This window comes from Hetaerina americana, unplaced genomic scaffold, assembly GCF_022747635.1.
Source record: "Hetaerina americana unplaced genomic scaffold, ioHetAmer1.1.p SCAF_4, whole genome shotgun sequence".
Taxonomy (NCBI): domain Eukaryota; kingdom Metazoa; phylum Arthropoda; class Insecta; order Odonata; family Calopterygidae; genus Hetaerina; species Hetaerina americana.
This window is the reverse complement of record NW_027286985.1, coordinates 72926489-72945478: the sequence shown is the minus strand read 5'-3', so window position 1 is coordinate 72945478 and position 18990 is coordinate 72926489. Positions and strand designations below refer to the sequence as shown.

The 18990-nt window shown below is 40.8% G+C and overlaps 1 protein-coding gene across 2 annotated transcripts in view; it reads right to left on the bottom strand.

The window, feature by feature from the left end:
* The window catches only part of mrj (DnaJ heat shock protein family (Hsp40) member B6 mrj), a 319815-nt gene that overhangs the window by 108720 nt on the left and 192105 nt on the right, over positions 1–18990 (bottom strand). For both annotated transcript variants that reach the window (XM_071590950.1, XM_071590951.1), the window contains exon 2: positions 15893–15942. The gene's annotated coding sequence lies outside the window, so the exon portion shown is untranslated. The remainder of the gene's footprint in view (positions 1–15892; positions 15943–18990) is intronic.

Below are 18990 nucleotides of genomic sequence, written 5' to 3'. Positions count from 1 at the left end.
CGGACTTTCAACCCTTTCCGCCGCATGAGAAAAAAGATTTCTGCTTACTCATGCGTGCGCGTAAAGGACTCCCAATTAAAAAGATCCTATCTACGTACGCAATTAGCTACGCGACATTAACGAGTAAAAAAGGGGAACTCAAAATTTAAATTGGATGGACATTCTAAACATCAGTGCCCGTGGTGAGCTTGCCAAAATTCTTACTTTTTCGTATTGCTCCAAGATGTGCGATGATCACCCGCAATAATGGCCAATGCCAGAACCCGGGGAAACTTATTCAAAACCAGAGGTTTTGGTATGACCTTTACTCTAATGAAAGCCACGAAGAATCAAATTATGTCACCAAGACTGAGAGGTGCGGTAGTCCAGTCGGTGGTTCCACTACTGTCACGAAATCAAATTCGGGCGACACCTCTGGGTACCATCAGTTTCCCTCAAGGTATGTGATTTTTCTTATGCCACACTTCCCGAGTGACCGCAGGCATCGCAGGGAAAGGAAATATTCTAATGTTTGAATGTGTGAATTGCCCTCAATATCGGGAGAATATTATTATTAAGCAATCCATTGGTTATACATTATTATCTCCCAAATTACACGAACCTTCGGGTCGATTACGAGTTTGTTTGTACATTTTATCGCCAATTTATTATTATTCTAACGCTTAAGGTAGGTTTTGAATAGGACAAAGGCTAAACATCCCTACATTTTCAAACCTCGCCTAACAGGACAAAACCTGACATCCAACATTACAATAAACCCTTCTTCAATTCCCCATAGTCTGCCTCCCTTCCTTTCCGTCCATCGTATTACTCTTTTCCTCTCCCTACATAGTTTGTCAGTATTTCTCCCCTTAATCACGGTCTTCAGCACTCCTTCGCCAATCAAAATGCTCTGTATCCATCTTCCCTGCCACCTTTCGATTCCTCCCAACAATCTTCTCTCCTTTCGTGCTTAGTGCTACATTGAATTCCCTTTCCGTCCACTGCACCTTTTCCATCCATCCCCACATCTACATCTCCAAAGCCTCCAATAATGCCTACCGTCTTGGTTCAACGACTGTTTCCGCACCGTACAAAACAATACTCCACATCAAAGCTTTTGCTCATCTCTTCTCAACATCCTTTATCAACATCCATGCCCTCCTCCTTGGAAGCTTCCTTGTCTTACGCTATTATTCCAAGGATGCCCCTACTACTTTGATCAACATGATCCAAGACACATCGAAGATTGGCAACTTGTTCCACCTGATCTTATTGTTTCCCTCCTATTTTAAAGTTTAGCTTAGCCTTCCTCCTCCTGGATAATCTCATAAAACTTGGATTCAATTCTATTGATTTTCATCCCATACCTATCACATTAATTTTTAATGCGTTCATCAATGATTGCAACAATTTGGCTGACTGATTTATTAAGTTTGAATATCCACACACTACGACTATTATCACCAAAATTACTAACAGTCCGAAAAAAATCTCACAAGCGTGGGAAACCAGAAATGCATACTGCCGCAGCGATCTCCCTCCAAGCGAGAAGGGCTACACTCTAATGCAGTAGGTATCATGATTGACATAAACCACTGTTGGCCTCGACAAAACACTTTATATCATGGATGTGTCTTTTTGAAGATAATCCCTCAATCTATTCGCATGTGAGGGTATATTTTGTATGTAATTGTAGTTGGATTTATGTACCAAATAAAAGTTGATCCAGTCGACTTATACTAACGCTATTGTTTTTACAACTGAACTCCTTTATCTTTATTTACGATGCCCCCAACATTTCACCTTTACAATTTTTCTTGTAATGTACCCCTGCTCTCCGATTTCTGGTACACTTGCTTCCGAAGATTGCTCCAGATCTGCAATGGTCAATACGGGAAAATCACACATTTATTTATACAGTATAATGCAACATTTTTGTTTACAATTTATTAGATGAGGTTACCGTAAAACGACTCCAAAGGCATTGTTCAAACGTGGTTTTCCCTCGCTCAGTTGGATCTCAAGGTCGCACATGGCCAAGCGGCGGTTTGACAGGGTCTTGTGACTGAAGCGAACCGGTCCCATTATTTTTAAAATCTACTTAAGTTGCAGTGCAATGCTATTTTATATCTGGTCCAACCATTGGCATCGATGATGTATCATCCGTAAATGGACACCTAGGGCTCATCTGAGATTCTGTGATCTGAAATTTCGCAACTTTCGTTTCCTTTTTTTTTCTAAGACACTTGGACGAAGCACATGAGCAAGGCTTACATGCGCGGAACGTGAATCAACGCGTGGAAGATGGGAAAGGCTTGCGATGGAGGGGGGAGCAAAAGGGCAAGGGGTGGATGACGATGATGAAGAGGTTAAATTTGAAGTGAAGAAACCACTTTGCTGCAGGTCAAAGTCCTACTGGAGCACGAGTGATGAAATTAACAAATTTGACCACGAGTCCGAATAATACAATCTGAAAATATAATCCAAAATTCAACAAGTGCAACATTTTGACCAAGATGGCGTATTTACATAAATCCAATGCACCAAGATTGAGGCAAAGAACAGAGATGTGGTAAAATTCATGGAAACATCAAACATGCAAACTGATGCATAAAATACTAGGATATGTGTCCACATTCACACAAACATAATATTCACATACATATGCTCACGTGTTTGAACGCCCATTTAATTTGCAAGGTACATTAAAACGTGCATATTAATAAATTTCCTTGGTAGTCACAATGTGGAATATTTTATTTAAAAAAGTGTTGAGAGTTGTCAGGCCCTTAATTTCTGGCGGCAATTGATTCCGTAAGTTAGTAGGCGTGACAATGAAGAATATGGGTCCAGCAATTATACAATGTGTGTGTCACTTCTAGTATGAATAGTCCTATTAGATATATGTATACGAAGAAGAAAAGTTACGGCCAGAATTGACGTGCAAATTTGTTTTGTATCAAACACCCCTCTGCTCTTCCGGCTTCTCGCGAGGGGATTCTCCCTTCGCGTCGACACACTTTGGGCTAGGCATTGGAGAGCTGGAATCCCTCCAGGACCCGGAGCGATTTCTGATTGACTCCGCCATTTCCAGGCCAAACAGGAAGTGAATATGCCACGCTGTTGAAATGAACACCTGGCATGAGCAATTGCATTGAATATTGGGTAAACTTATATTTGAATCCATTTCCACTCAGAACTTATAATTCAACAGCTCGGTTTCAACATAACATCATCATGGTGAAGTGCAAAGTTTACGCTGAAACAGGGTTGATAAATAAAATTTTGATGGAAATTGATGAAAATTTAATTTTTCCCAAAATTCCTATCTCTCCTAAGTTAAGGCCCTAAGTTTTTCGATATTAATTGCAATGTAATTTACCATTTCATGCACGAGCTACATTTATCTGGCATTCACCTGCTAGTGTTTGGCGAAACAGAACAAGTTTAGGTGAGCACACCAGTCTGCATGAAATTATTTACTTTTCACGAATGAAACGGAGAGACCATGGAGAGCCATGTCCGTCATGCTTCGAGTTTCCGTGTCAACAGTGGGTGAATGGAACCCGCGTAGTGACATACGGTTTTGCCTGAAAACAGAGAGCTTGGCCCAACGACCATTCTCTCACCAACTCAACGCCCCCCCCCCCCCTTCATCAGAGACAGTGGGCAGACCTCGTCATCCAGGAGGAGTGCTGCCATCTGATGAGAGGGCAGCCTCCCCACAGCGTAAATGAATTACGCGTGGGAAGAAGCAAAGGATGAGGAACGGAGATATACAATGGACCCCACACGATCCTCCGCGGGAACCACGACGCGCGTCTCCGAAAGAAAGAGGAGAGGACGTAATACCCTGAATATTAGGAATTTGAACCTAAATTATATGCCGGACCATGGAAGGACACGCCTCGGCTACGTCAGAAGTCACTCAACACCACCAAACTCAATCTTTGGAGCGGACATACCTATTGGGAACATTAGTGCGCGCAATGCTTAGCAATGAAAGTTAATCGCCAGATGTCTCTCTCGCTCTCACATTATGTGTGTGCTGCTCACGCGAAAGTATTCCAACGACGTTAATCAACTCAACGGTTGATTATTTTCATAGATTAAGTTGGATATAATGTCAAACTATGACTTAAGGCCTGCGAAAGTCCCAATTATGGGGCAACAGGAGAGAATTTTTTCCGCAGCCCATTTTTTTCGACGAAGTTCTAATAGCCAGAAAATAGGACTGTTGGGATTGTATTAATGATAAATAATAATAATGGGCCTCGAGTAGAAACAGAGAGCAAAAAGTCCTTCACTAGAACCGTAATTTATCTTTGGAACAAACAGTTTCCCAGCGGTCTCATCCAAAGACACCCATTATTACACGACAAACATCGGTGGTTCATATATCTTTCGAACAACTCTAGAAGTCTCTAAATTTATGTCATGTTTTTTTCTATTTTTTACCAAAGGAACCCTCAATATACCAAGCAAAAATTATTCTTTTAACTTGTTTTAACCAAGTCCCTCATTCCATTGTAAGTTTATTCCTCGCTATATATGGAGCTGACACAATACACTTCCCTATCAAAAATCACCAAATAAATTACAATTACAAAACTTATAATGCATGTTGTTTTGTAATAAGTATACATGTTTTGCTGCGAGAACCATGCAATCGAATAATCTCTGTCACGATTTTATTCTCTGGAGAAACTCCCCCAACACATTTTATGATCATTAAGTGACATTTGGCGATGAGGAAATTTATTCGATGATTTATTTGTAAAAAAAAATAAGTGAAGATACATAAAATGATTATAAATAACTGAAACCATCAAAATTGCCTATACATTTAATTATTTTTTCAATAATATATCTTAATAAATGTTTACTGTCGAAATAACTTTTCTAGGCAACTGCCTAAGTTTTAAGGAATGTAAATATAAAAAAATTAATTGAGTATTACGAGGGTCATCCGGAAAGTAGTACCCGTTCGTGCCGCATGAAGTGCTGACGACGCGAGTAGCCGCTGGACGAGGTCAGATAGCTTCAGTGGCTTGTCTGCCTTCTCTGAGCCAAGTTGCGTGACGCTAGAATTGCCTGTGTTGTTTCTGTGATTGTTTACAATGTTTAAAAAAATTGAGAACGCCGCCAGTTGTGAAGTGAGGGCAGTGATTAAATTCCTCAATGCAAGAAACGTTCGCCCATGTGATATTCATCGCCAATTAAAGGAGGTGTATGGAGACAATGTAATGGACGAGTCGTCTGTTCGGCGGTGGTGTCGCAACTTCAACATGGGGAGGGGGAACACACACGACGATGAGCGTTCGGAGAGACCGTCTGTCATTACAGACCAACTGGTGAGCTCAGTTGACGAATTCGTGAGGAACGATCGGCGCGTCACAATTGATGACATCTGTGAGCATTTTCCCAATGTTTCTCGAACAATTGTTCATGAAATTGTTAAACACCATCTGCATTATGCAAAAATTTGTGCAAGATGGGTCCCTCGCGTATCTCAATGAGCTGGCGGCGAAGGACTATGCAGCAGGAATACAGAAACTTGTCACACGTTATGACAAATGCCTTAATTTGCTTGGAGATTATGTTGAGAAGTAGTTTAAAGTATCCTCTTTCAAATAAAATTTTTTATGTTTGTTAATATTTACTTTTGTGTCTTTATTTCACGAACGGGTACTACTTTCCGGATGACCCTCGTATTATTGAGTACTCAAGAAATGAGTTATGTGATACATATAATCCGTGTAAACGTGCGTTTATGTATACTTAAATTAATAAATAAATAAATATACATGAATCAGAGAGTTGCTATAGCATAAGTATGTTAAGCGTTAGTTACTCTAAATGTACTTGTATCTAAGTGATTACCAAAGCATAAAGAGAGATCCTCATCGCAAATATTAAGTGGCATCATTCTCGGAACGATAAAATTTCACCGAAATCGCTTTTAATTACACACCATTTTTTCTAAAAATTTGAAATTCATAGGGCCATACAGAATTACGAGTATTTACGGCGGTCAGCTCACCATGAACGCGGCTTATCGATATGGGATCGCGAACATTTCTCGGGATAAGTGGTCATTTACGTCTTGCGGACCACCCAATTTTTTACAGTACCTTCATCCATTTTCAACTTTCAGCATTTTATGAAGCGAGTACTTTTTAAATGCATAAAATTTATGGCATTTAAAAACACGGAATACGAACCTCGTGTTCAGTGTTCTTGATATTATGATAATTCAGAAATCCATGAGGCACTACACATATAGTATTGGTAAGGAATTTTAGGTATTAAAATTAAGGCGCCGTAATCTTTCAAACGAAAAAATACGGGAGAAATTGATAAAATGGAAAATACTATAAACATAGGTCAAAACTCATAGGCATGCGCTAATAATATCTTATTAAAGAAAAAGGATTGATCTGGAAACGGGCATTGAACCTGGATCCCCATAAGGGAGCGCCTGCCAGCTTCACTACCGAGTCATGGCCTATACTACGGAAATCCGCATAGTGGGTTGAGCAAATAATGCATCGCCGATCTCTTTTACAATACAAATAAATAAACAAATACTTAAGCCACCTTCGAGAAGATCAAAGTAATGATTTCCCACAAATGAGCATATCGTGCTTCACCAACCAAGTTCAAAGGAGAGGAACGGTATCCGGCATGAGCTTGTTCCCATAAATCTCAGAGCAGAGGGTCGCTGGAGTTAGGGGTCCCGTTGGTGGTGTAACTGGCTAGCCTGCCCGCGGCCAGGTTCAAAGCAAAGATCAGGGTTCAAATTACCATGGTCAAACCCAAAGAGCCTTTCTATTCTTGGGTCTCTGAATTTCCTCGCATTAAGTTCCGCAACAGATTGAGCGCTGAACAGTTAGCGACTTTAATATAAAACTGGTCACGGGAAAGAGTTACTGAATAATCGCATAAATAAGCATTAAATACTAGTGAGAAGCCATCCCAACGCTAGAAAATTCACACCAGACAACTATCCCTTTGATTCACACTTTATAATTTCATGCAAATGTCATAAATACCGAACCGATTTTTGAATGATTACTTCGAAACTTTTAATACAAAAGAGTATTTCAAAATTGTACAATTTAATTTCCTTATATGTGAAACTTCATGTTTTTGAGGGGCCTTGAAGTTAAGACCGATCGTTAAACTAGATTTTTTCCCGGAGTTATCTTCAAGAGAGTAACATGTAAAGAGAAAGTCAGGCATTTAGCCGTTTAAACTCCCTCTCGATTTTCACAAGAAGAAGATGTCTCCCAGAATGATTTACGTGCATTTATAAGTATAAGTTGATAAATATATTTATTACACACGAAATTTAAAGTAATATGATAGACAGTACATAAAAATAGCATGGAATCTTAATGATTTTAATGACTGCAAATCTATCGATTGCTTTCCGCGCAAAATTATTATTTCATTATACAAAACTAATTCGAAAAAATATCAGCTCGATTTCCATGATTGCTTCACTACAGTATATGTAAACGAGAGGGTCAACGTGATAAACAATGCCAATCACCTTAAAGTTATAACCACCAGTTCAAATTCGTCCTTTGTTACCGCGTTACCATATACGTCTCGTACTTATATAAGTGACTTGATGACTGGTCAAACATATCATTTTCTTAGATTCCCTGAGGACCCTACCCCCGATGGCTAAAAATCTACAATAAATTGCCCTCGCTCTAATTCCCCCTAGTTTTAAATAGACTATGCGTGACGTAAAACAAATAAGACCAGAATAAGGATGAGGAACTAAGTTTATTCGAATTTGGCGCCAATCAGGACAACTCTTGCAAAGAAAAAATGAAGACTAAGTATAAATTTTCCGTGATGTAAAACAAAGAAATATTTCGGAACAATGAAAATTATTCGGGATCATTTCATCTCACGTGCTGAAATAAATTCAGGAAAAAAATCCAGAAGATAGACCCGCAGTATACAACACTCACATTGAGCGTGATTAAAAAAAAGTTGCCACATAAACTGTTCAGTTATAATTATCCGCGCTAAAAATTTTTTCCAGTCTGAAAACTTCCGTTCCCGGACGTCCTGTAAATTAGTTTTCTCTTTTTTTATTTGGGGTCCCATCAAGTAAAAGCCGTCACGGTAGCGAAGTCACGGGAGGGAACATGCGTACTGGATATTAATGCTCTCCCCGATTTGGATCCGTCGCCTACTCGCCCAGGACATCACCTTGGCTACCGTTCGCCCGCCCACCCCAGGGGGATGAATTCTACCGTCCGCCTCATTGACAGCTACAAATGGCGGGAAGGCCCATTCCCTCCGTTAAAGGGCCGCAGGGGAGAGCGACCGACCGATCGCCTTCCCTCTCCTTCACCCTGCTGGAGTTGGAGAGGTGGAGAGAAAGGATGGTCGGAGAGGGACAAGGAGACAGCTGGGGTGAGGGAAAGGAATGTTTTCAAAGCCAGGGTTGCTACTGATTTTCTTATTCCCATTTCTGGTTTTCCCAAAGAAATCGCCATCTTTTCCCCGATATTTCTCTTGAGTTCATAATAATAACAATAATATTTTATTGATGCTATGACTTGGTAGATCAAGTTATATCTGAACGGTCATATCTTTTGCACCATTGAAATAAAAACAAGCCTCTAAGATTTCTTCAGCAGACTATAAAAGCATTTTTCATTTAGTAAATTCCAAAGCTCTACCTTAAAAGTGGAAAACCTGAACATTATTTTTTTTATTTCCGCAGGCAAATGGTTCAAGAATTCGGATCCTGCATAACTTGGCAGTCACGGAGCCTGATTAGCCACTTTTCGTGAATCATGCACATCTACATCTTACACCACAAGCCTCCGCTAGAGAGTGTGCAGGGGGCGCTAAATCGGCCGTTGTAGAGTACTACCTTGATCAAAAATTTCCCGGAATTTATTCAGAAAATTAAAAATACAAGTTTATTCATCTAAATCTATATTGTCCCCTTCAAAGTAATCCCCATCGACTGCAACACACTTATGCCAGCGCTTGATCCAATCCTCGAAACATTTTTTATATTCGGTGTTCGGTATGTCCATCAGTGCTTCCTGCGATTTTTCCATTACTTCCTCTCGGCTGCTAAAACGCGTTCCCCGTAATGGTTTTTTAACTCGATTGAACAGAAAGAAGTCACAGGGAGCCAAATCAGGTGAATTCGGTGGCTGTTGGATGGTATTTGTTGCATTTTTCGTCAAAAAATTACGAATAATGATAGCACTGTGCGACGGTGCGTTATCATGGTGCAAAATCCACGAGTTTTCTGCCCACATTTCTGGTCTCTTTCGGCGAATTGCTTCACGCAAACGTCTCATAACGCCCAAATAATACTCTTTGTTTACTGTCTGGCCTTCTGGCAAAAATTCATGATGCACTACACCGTTGTAATCCATGAAAACCGTCAGCATTGCCTTCTTTTTTGACTGAAAACGACGTGGTTTTTTTGGTCTCGGCTCATTTGGTGAACGCCATTCACTTGCCTGATGTCTGGATTGCGTGTCGTACTCATAAACCCACGTCTCGTCTCCAGTAATGATCCTTTTGATGAATGTGGGATCGGATTCAGCCTCGCAAATCATGTCTTTTGCGACGTCAACACGGTCTCTTTTTTGCATGAAATTGAGGTCTTTTGCTGCTACACGACGGAAACCCAAATCATTAACCACAATGTCTTGGGCGGATCCATAGGCAATGTTCAAGTCCTCCGCTATTTCTCTGATGGTTAATTTGCGGTTATTGACCAACATTTCTTTTACTTTATCAATTTTTTCACCGACTTTCGATGTCGATGGTCTGCCACTGCGTTCATCATCTTCGATTGACTCACGACCACTTCTGAACCGCTCGTGCCACTGGTAAACGACCGTTTTTTTTAGAGAATCGTTGCCGAAACACTTTTCCAACATTTCCAACGTCCGTGCGCCACTAAATCCGTTTTTTACGCAAAATTTAATACAAGTTCGTTGTTGCAAATTTAAATCCATTTCTGAAATTGTAAAAAATCGCCAACACACACAGAGATAGATGTACTCTTGGCTACGTAACTTTTGCAAATGTCAAGTTATGACACTAAGATTTAAAGGGAATATCAACAACAGATGTACCAATTTAACAAAAAAAACAGAACTCAAATCGGAACGATGGGAGCGCCACACGGTGGTTATTCCGGGAACTTTTTGATCAAGGTAGTATTTGAACGACTGATGATTAATGGCGTTCGCGACGCTCGTATTACCTTACATTGGGTCTCCTTTAGTCGTGGTCGTGCATTGCGCAAAGGAAGAATGATTCATTCATATCGATTGGTTCGGCAGTCAATTTTTCTCGTAACTTCTCTCTGTGATTGAGAATACTAATCTTTCACAGCGGTAAAAGTATTCCCTAAGTGCCTACCTAAAACTTAAATGAATTTGATTCACGATCATCTTTCATCGCGGCACATCTAACAAATATCACCGCAATCGGTCCTCATCTATAATTCTGTCTTGTGCCATAGTCTGTCCACGCGGTGGCTCATGTCAAATGCGAGTTGATCTTACAACTAAAAGGATCATGGCTGTTCCTATCGGGGATTTTCGATTCTCATATCGTCTTCCCGACTCTTCTCAGCCCTCTATCGACTTTTTCTGAGCTTTTGAGGAGAATGAGCACTTCCCGACTTTTTCTCGATTTTCCGACAGACTGAACATTCTGGAAAGGATACTTCGTTGAGAAAAAACTTTCAAATTATTTCATCGAGGATCCCATTATATTCGCTTATCCGGTTAAATTCGATCGGGTGGAACAACGTCGACTGCAATAACTAAAATAAAAATATAGATACACGTTTCGGGAATGCTTGATTTCCATTATGAAGAAATTAACATTAAACTCTTAACTGATACGAGTTGACACAGCAAGGTTTCGAAGAATATTTGTCCGATCTGATAATCGACTCGCCGAACAAAAGTATTCTTTGCATACAAAGTGCGCCTGTCCAAAACTAGAAGTCCGTCAGCCAAGAATTGACCTAATACGTACGTTTGATCTGAAACGGGCAGCCAAATTGGGCATTACATCGACTTATTAACGAGGCAAGACGAAAATAAAAATTTAAGGTATTTGAGGTCAAAGAAACTCAGTCAGGAGGGACTCGAAACAGTGACCACTGAATTAGCGTAACACCTTCGCCACGTAGGCAGGCAATGAGGAGGACACAAAGGAAACAAATGACTTCCAGGCAAAGATCTACTAGGTTTACACGAGAAACCTTAAGGAGCACGCTCAAATCCCATATCTACGGCGAAGAAAACCAACCTTTCCGGCTTAATCCCGTTGTCTGTATGCAAGATTAATTTCTAATCCGGCCAATTTCCCTCGGAGAAAAATCCATTCCTGCCCGCCGCGGCATCAACGGCAAGGCGCCAAATTTAAGACAACTATCACATTCATAGTGCTAGTTTTATATAGGTCATGGGGGGAGGGGAGCTTAAGAGGAAGGGTGTGGAAGAAGGGGCGGAGGGAGAAGGGATATAGCGATCGAAGAGTGGAGCGACTAAAACAACAAGGGGGAAGAAGTGGTGTAGGAGATAGCCGCCTATATTTGTTGGGTCGAGATTTAACTCCTTCAGACCCCCCCCCTTTCCATCGCATCCCTCGAAAAAGAATGAGGAAGGGAGTTGCGGTCGGCGGGTTTACGTGCCGGTATGGCACAAGTGCGATTAGTGGCGAGCGGGAAGTGGGAGGTGGAAGCACAAATAGCCATAAACACCGTTGGGTTCTAGTATCTAACGGTCAATTTTATGGGAGTTACATCACCAAATTCCATCCCTTCGAACTGTTCCAGGGACTTAGTATTGCACACAGCTTTTTACACGTAAAACGAAATAAATATGTAATGACTTTGGTGAGAAATGTCTCAAATATTTTCAATTGGCAATGAATTTAAATGCCTAGTAGTGATAAATGTTCCTTCATGGGTGCGGACATCATAAACATCAGAACGATCACCACACTTTGATTCAAGAATCCCCCCAAATTCGTTCACATCCATCCATCCATCCATGCCACGCGTATAATAAGTGGAAATTGGCGTATTAAATCGTGACTTTAATTAGAAAAATACACAGAAGTGTTAAACTAGCATATGATTCAAATGGATTTAGTCGTTGTTCTCGCTAATTTGTATCCATGTGAGGCAAAGTTCACCACCTGTGTCATCTCTTCGAAGGGAGAATTAGGCTTACATATACGTGTAATGATTGAGGACACAATGTCATACCCTAATAATGTATCAACAAAATTTTTTGTGGCAATTAATTACTCTGCTTCGACGAAAATTTATAAGCACGATAAATTCATTTCACCTAGATTTCGTAACACAGAAAACACAAAATAATGTTTACCCACATATTGTTACGCCGGAGTTAGCTTTCCGGCCATTTATTATGAAACAGAGATGTTCAGTTAAAAATTAATCCGGAGATATGACATTTGAAATACTGGCAATTTTAACATAAAATATAGTAACTGAATCCATTTTGTGGTAATTATAATTATTTTTAAGGAGTTACAAAATGAGAATATACGCGGACGGAATATTAAAACAATATTATGAACTACTTCTCTATAAAAGAAGAATGAAAACCTCAGGTTCAAATTTACTTAACCCTTTAATTTCTTAGATTTCAAAAGGTTCACCTCATGGTATGGGACACGATCAATTTTACATATTGTATCATGAATCTCTTTCCTCAGATGATCATCTCATTCTCTAAAGGGTGTGAGATCAAATAAAGACCACCCCCCTGTAATTGCTATTATCGCAATTTGTCAAGGTCGAAAGACAAAATGCACTTCAAAACTAGTGCGGCCAGATTTGACAAAAAGTGGTTGATAGAACACGAGGTGTCAGTAGTACTATCAAAAATTGGACGAGATAATTTACAGAGAAATTGTAGAACATCCGAGTCTACACCTTACAAACATTTACAAGGGATATCAGATGTTGATCGACATCAATTTATTAAAAACATCAAGCTGGCCTAGGGTTGGCCACAAGCGATAAATAAAGGAAAGATTCTACAATTGATATATACCACAGTTCATTCATTCCCCTCATCCGCGGGTGGAAAAAAAAGGATTAAAATTCGATCACTACCATTTACTCTTCTATGAACAGTGGTAAATTTTCTCTCTATGAAGTGCTACACAGCTCATAGCCGCAAGCAGACGAAATATCGCAGCATGAACAATTCACGGTAAACACCTTTCTAAACGGACTGCCTCATATGTTTTCTTTACAAATTCCGAACTTCCCAGCGTACTTATTCAAAATTCAACGCAGACATAGGAGATAAACAGCCATAGAATGTGCCAAGGAGACCGACCACATTCGAAAAGATGAAAAAATGGGGTGGGATGATATTCTGGACTGAAGATCGGAGAGTCAATTTTGGGCGAGGGGAGAATTCGAGAGAGGGGGAAAGGAGAGGCATGGCGGAGAGGGATCGGGAGAGACAGGAAGCGGTCGGTGAGTGATTGGGAGTGCGAATATCTCTCGGAGCCGATGAAAAGGAAGGAGAGTGGGAAGGATACGGGGATGCGGCCAGAGAGACGGGAGGGAAGACGAGGGGGGCGGGCACGGCGTTTCTCCGACACGCTGGCTCGCGTTACCCGACTCTCCCCATTCCCGCCTGACTCCTCCCCGTTACCCCCCTCCCCCACCACCCAACATACAGGAGGAGGTCCTTGACTCGCCACACGCGCTCCGAGGACGACAGACGTTTTCCTCTTTTTGTCAAACAAATTATCGCTGAGAGCGACAGGGACGCTGAGAGGTACATATCGAATTGACAGCGGAAGGTGGCGGCACGCGATCCATTCGGGAGGCGTTCAGACAGTCGAGGGTCAACCACGCCGCATCCGCAAGTGACGGGGGACGTTGAAACCTTCCATGGGTTATACACATCATACTGATATGAAAATATGATATACTTAAAGAAGCTAGGGCTCGAGAGAGGGTTTGTAGGGAAAATAAACGAAAATGTAAGAATGAGGTGCGACTCCACTTTAGTTAGGCCTCGTCTGGAATAAGAGTGCATGCTATTTGTGACCCATGGGAGAAAATGTTTACCAAAAAATTGCAAAATGTTAAGAGAAAATCAAACACAGTTAAAAAAATGCAATGAGGATACATTCGAATATCGAATGACTGCAGCCTTCAAATCTTACCTGCCCTATTCTACTCTTTTACGATTTGACAGTACTTTCGGCCTTACATCCCGCCGCTTACTTGGCCTCAAGACGCTTCAATCAGGGTCGGCTGGGTAGTTCAATTTCTCCCTTTTAGTTTTAGGCTTTCGGAAAACAATGCGAACTTATATCACCTTAACCATGGGACGTGGAAGTCTAGTGTGTCAAGAAGTACGACAGACGTAATTGTTCACTACCTAGTGTGAAAGAAGTTTTTGGTAACTACCAGCATTTCATGTCAATGGGAGTCGAAGGGATGCCTGAACAAGGTAATGCGAGGGAGAATTCTGGGAAAGCAAGACAGAGGGAGGGAATGAGTAATCATTTTGAATGGAAAAAAGGGAGATTATGCCAAGATTAAGGACGAATTATTGTAATATGACGTTCTAGGAAACGTGTACATTGATTCAAGCTAATTATGACTTAGGAGTGCAGTAGTAGCCTAGTGCCAGGGTCTATAAAATACCTACTCTCCGCCGGTAGAGTACGACTGCTAATAAATACCTTTCATGTAATGTGCATAACCTCAAATTTCTCATACTAAACACCCACAGTGTGGGTGCAACCCCTACCACAAACCCCGCCGGTCACTTGCAGGGAATGATGTAAATCATTGCTTCAGTTTTGCCCCGTACCTTTCACCCTTTTCCTTACTGGTAATATGGTCTAATTTTACGACGGAACCATAGAGAGCCACACTCCACACACGAATGCGTACATGCTTCATTTCTTTACTCGTAAACGTATCTATCTTCCCCACCTATCCCCTCCGGTGTAAATGATTCTGCATCTTCCGCTGTCCTCAGCCTGATGCCCTCTGTGATTCCGCCGTTCTTGTACTGTTCTTCCCCTGAAGTGCGTGAAAGATTCCACTTTTGAATAAAAGTGCACACGAGCCAAATCGCACGAGGGCGGAAGGGCGCAGCTTCTAATTTCCATTTTCGCACTCAAAAGAACACCGAGGCAAAATGCTCACCAGAACGAAAGCGCTTGAAGGAAGAGTGGGCAAGTAAGAAAGGAAGGCTGAAAAAATTAACTCGAAATAAATGCTCAGTGAGACGAAAACTACCCGCACTTGACACATTTAGCGAAACCGGGAACGCGAAATGAGGTCGTTTAAGTACCATTAAGCAAAAAGAAGTATTCACAATCTCATTTAAACGCGAAACGAATTGGGACTGTAAATCAAGAAATTAAAAGCACTCAAAGTTGCATTTACGTCTCTCACTCCCAACTCCGGATCCTCGGCCGCACGAATTTCCCACACCACTCGTTCTGAGTGGTGTGGGAAAGCCCATTCCCGGGATTTTGACGTGAGAGACGAATGTTTTTTTAATTCCCCCTTTCAGAGAATTAGTTGGATGAATGCGGTCGAAAAATCTGAGCAAACGATTGAATGAATTTTTCCTTGGAAACCAAAAAATGTATTCCAACTGACTAACTGTCAGACGGAATTGAAATATTTCCTTAATTGAATTCCGTGGATCAACAAAATTCAAAAGTTTAAATAGATCAACCGTTCCATTGCACGCTTCTCTTAATATTCATGGAAAGGGTTGGCTGGTTTTGAGCTCGATGGAGCGAAAAAGTGATTAATTTCAGAGCAATCATTCATTAACTAGAAGGAAATTTATAAACTTACACATTCAGGAATCCCTGGCCTTATCCAAGCAGCCAATTACTCAGACGTATCTGGAAATAAAATGAAAAATATTACTTTAAAGCACAATGATAAAAGTTAAAACAGTATTATTACATATCTATACGACATGGCTTTCTGCCATTGAATTTAGAAACAATCAATGAATCAAAGCAATTTATCCAATAGTGCAGAAGGATACAAAATGGAGAAGTTAATACAATAGGTTTAAAGCCAATGTGCACGTATGAAGATGTTTATAAAGACCCAAAAACTTCCTCGTCAAAAAAAATTACGTGAATCACCGAAATCTCTCCACAAATACAACAAAAACACGAAACATTAATATTATAACTCTTCTGTAAAGCATATTCTTCAAGAAACTTGTGTCGTAAAGAAATCTTCCATGGCGAGCGCGAATTCTCGGGCCCAAAATGGAGAAATCTTGATGACAAATGTCGCTGCCGCGCATCTACAGAGGCATAACTAACAAGAGGATGTTAAGACGAGTCTCTAGGTCTAGCTAATGGATAAACGAAAAGACAGATGAAAAGGAGAGAAACCGCATAAGTGTTGGGTCTAGAATGAAAAATATGAATAAAGAGTCCCTCAGTTCGCATCCATTTTTCAAGTTGCTCCGGACCAAAGCGCTCCAACAAAAACTTTCAGTCAAGACTTCATCGCATCACATTTGGCAAATTAGCCATTCATATGCATTAGGCACATGGCCCAATGGTGACGTAGCCAGTCAAGTAATCTCCCACTGACTGTTTCCAGATGTTCCCCTCGTGTTAAAAGTTCCTTTCTCTCTGCTTCGAAAACGCCCGCGAATAGGGGAACACTTAATTCAAACTTCATATTCTTCAATTCCAATCGGCTGACTCTTAACTTTTGACTCGCACTGTATATAGAACGAACCTGATATGATATTATGACTTGGGGAAGTCGTTCACAGATAAGGACAGAATCCACTATCGGAAAACGTCCAGATCTCCATGGTAATCGAGCTATCGAACCAAGTTATGTTTTCCAATAGCCTCTCAAGTACTTTCCCATGAACATATTGTATTCGGAGCGTCATAAATGGGCGGATGTCTGGGGAAGATGACGCACGCACGACTCCAGGAAATCCCATCAACGATAAAGGTTTTGGCCTCATATCCGAACGCTTCGTAAATATCGGACCGTTTCCACGGTGAAGTATAGGCGCAAAACAAAGTTTTCAAAGAGCAAACAGGGGAAACTCATACGGAGAAGAGAAGGGAATACTCCAGATAATTCTAAGAAAACTAGCCAAGCAAATATGTTGGGAGAATTCTCTCCACCCCTCGTCACTATGTTTTTCACAAAATGGGGAGAGAGTTATCTCAGTGGATATGGCGCAGGGTTACCGAACGGAGGTCCAAGAATCGGTTCCGGGTAACGCCCCCGGGCACCTTCGCATTCAGCATCAAGCACCCTGTCAAGTGATTTCCCATTGACTGTTTCCAGATACTCATCCGTATTAAAAGTTTCTTCCTATGCTCTTCGGAAACGCCGGGGAATTGGGAACACTTAAATTCAAATCAGAACAGAGTTCTTGCATACCGGATATTTCTGGGTAGTATCAGGCGGCGCAAGAAAAGAGCCCGCTCCTCCTTTACAGTAACCCCCCTTGACTTGCGGGGTTTTCACACAGAATTGGGCCTACTGACAGGTGAGCTCAACCCTAACGTATTAGAACAACCTTCAGAGGGATTAATATTTTTAGTGTAAAATGGACTCGTCACACCCTCTTTCCAGGTAATTATATTTTTTTAGTGACTTCGTGAGTTAAGATTAACTAACATACATGTTTTTTAAAAATGCTGGAAACATCTAAAAAAACAGAGGAATTTGGAATACAATCCGGATGTGTTTGTTTTGGAGATTTCAAGAATACAGGTACGTTTAGCAGAGTGGCTTGGGTAGAAATAATGAATTTATGTATAGCCGAAAATAGGAGTAGATTGGCGAAAAGAGGAGATGTCATACAGCCAGTAACGTTTGCAAATAATCAAGGTTTAGTTTGCCTCTCAGCCAAGGGGTTGCAAGCATTTCTGAACGCATTGGAAAATAAATATTATACGAAAAAATAGCTATGGGTTGAGATTCAATGTAAACAAAATAAAGGCGATGTAATTTTCCAGAAAGGTGGAAGCTAAGGTATACATTTAAAAATGCGTTAATAAACTAGAGCAGGTGGAACACCTAACATGCCTATCTTGGAAGTATTCTGGACCAAAATGTTCACAGTAGTAGGGACATAAGAAGTAGAATTTCGCTATGCAAAGACGTTTTCACAAGGAGGGAATTGATAACAGAGAACAAAAGTAAGGGATGTTAAAAAATGGTTCGTCAAAACTTTTATATGGAGCGTGGTTTTGTACGGCGCGGAAACGTGGTAGTTGAAGTAATACAATATTTGTTGATTGGAGTCTTTTGAAATGTGGGAGTGAATAAGGATGGAAAAGGTGAAATGGACAGAAAGGAAAACAAATGAGGAAGCACTACGCATGGTGTAGGCGGAAGAGGGTTTGTTGGGAGAAATCATAAGGAGAAAGGAAAGATGGATGCTGAGTGTTATGATTAGCGTTGGGATGCTGAAGACTATTAGAGGAAGGAACGTTAGACAGGCGAGGAAGAGGTAATGTTAGGCATGTTGAGGGAGGAAGGAAGTATGCGGAATTGAAGAGGGGCTAATTGTAATGCCGAATGTGAGGTTTTGTTAGAAGAGTCAAGGAAATGCAACGTAGTTTATGGAAAACCTACCTTAAACGGTAAAATGAAAATTTTAATTATCTATAAAATAACTATCGTCAAAGTTCAATATCATTAATAAAAATGGTAATTTCACTAGTTCAAAGAGAGAAAAATTATTAGTACTTAAATGTTTTTGCTGTTGTTTGTTTGAAGTTTTTTCATGGAGTCAAAATTTTCTTGAGGACCACCGGTTGGTGAACGCTGGCCTAGATGACTCGCAAACGTGAAATGATTCCTTAGTTATTGCGGTGGAGCCCTGGGGGAAATATTTCGGTCCACCATACATTAGGGACCCACGAGAATGGGCATGCATACCTAAT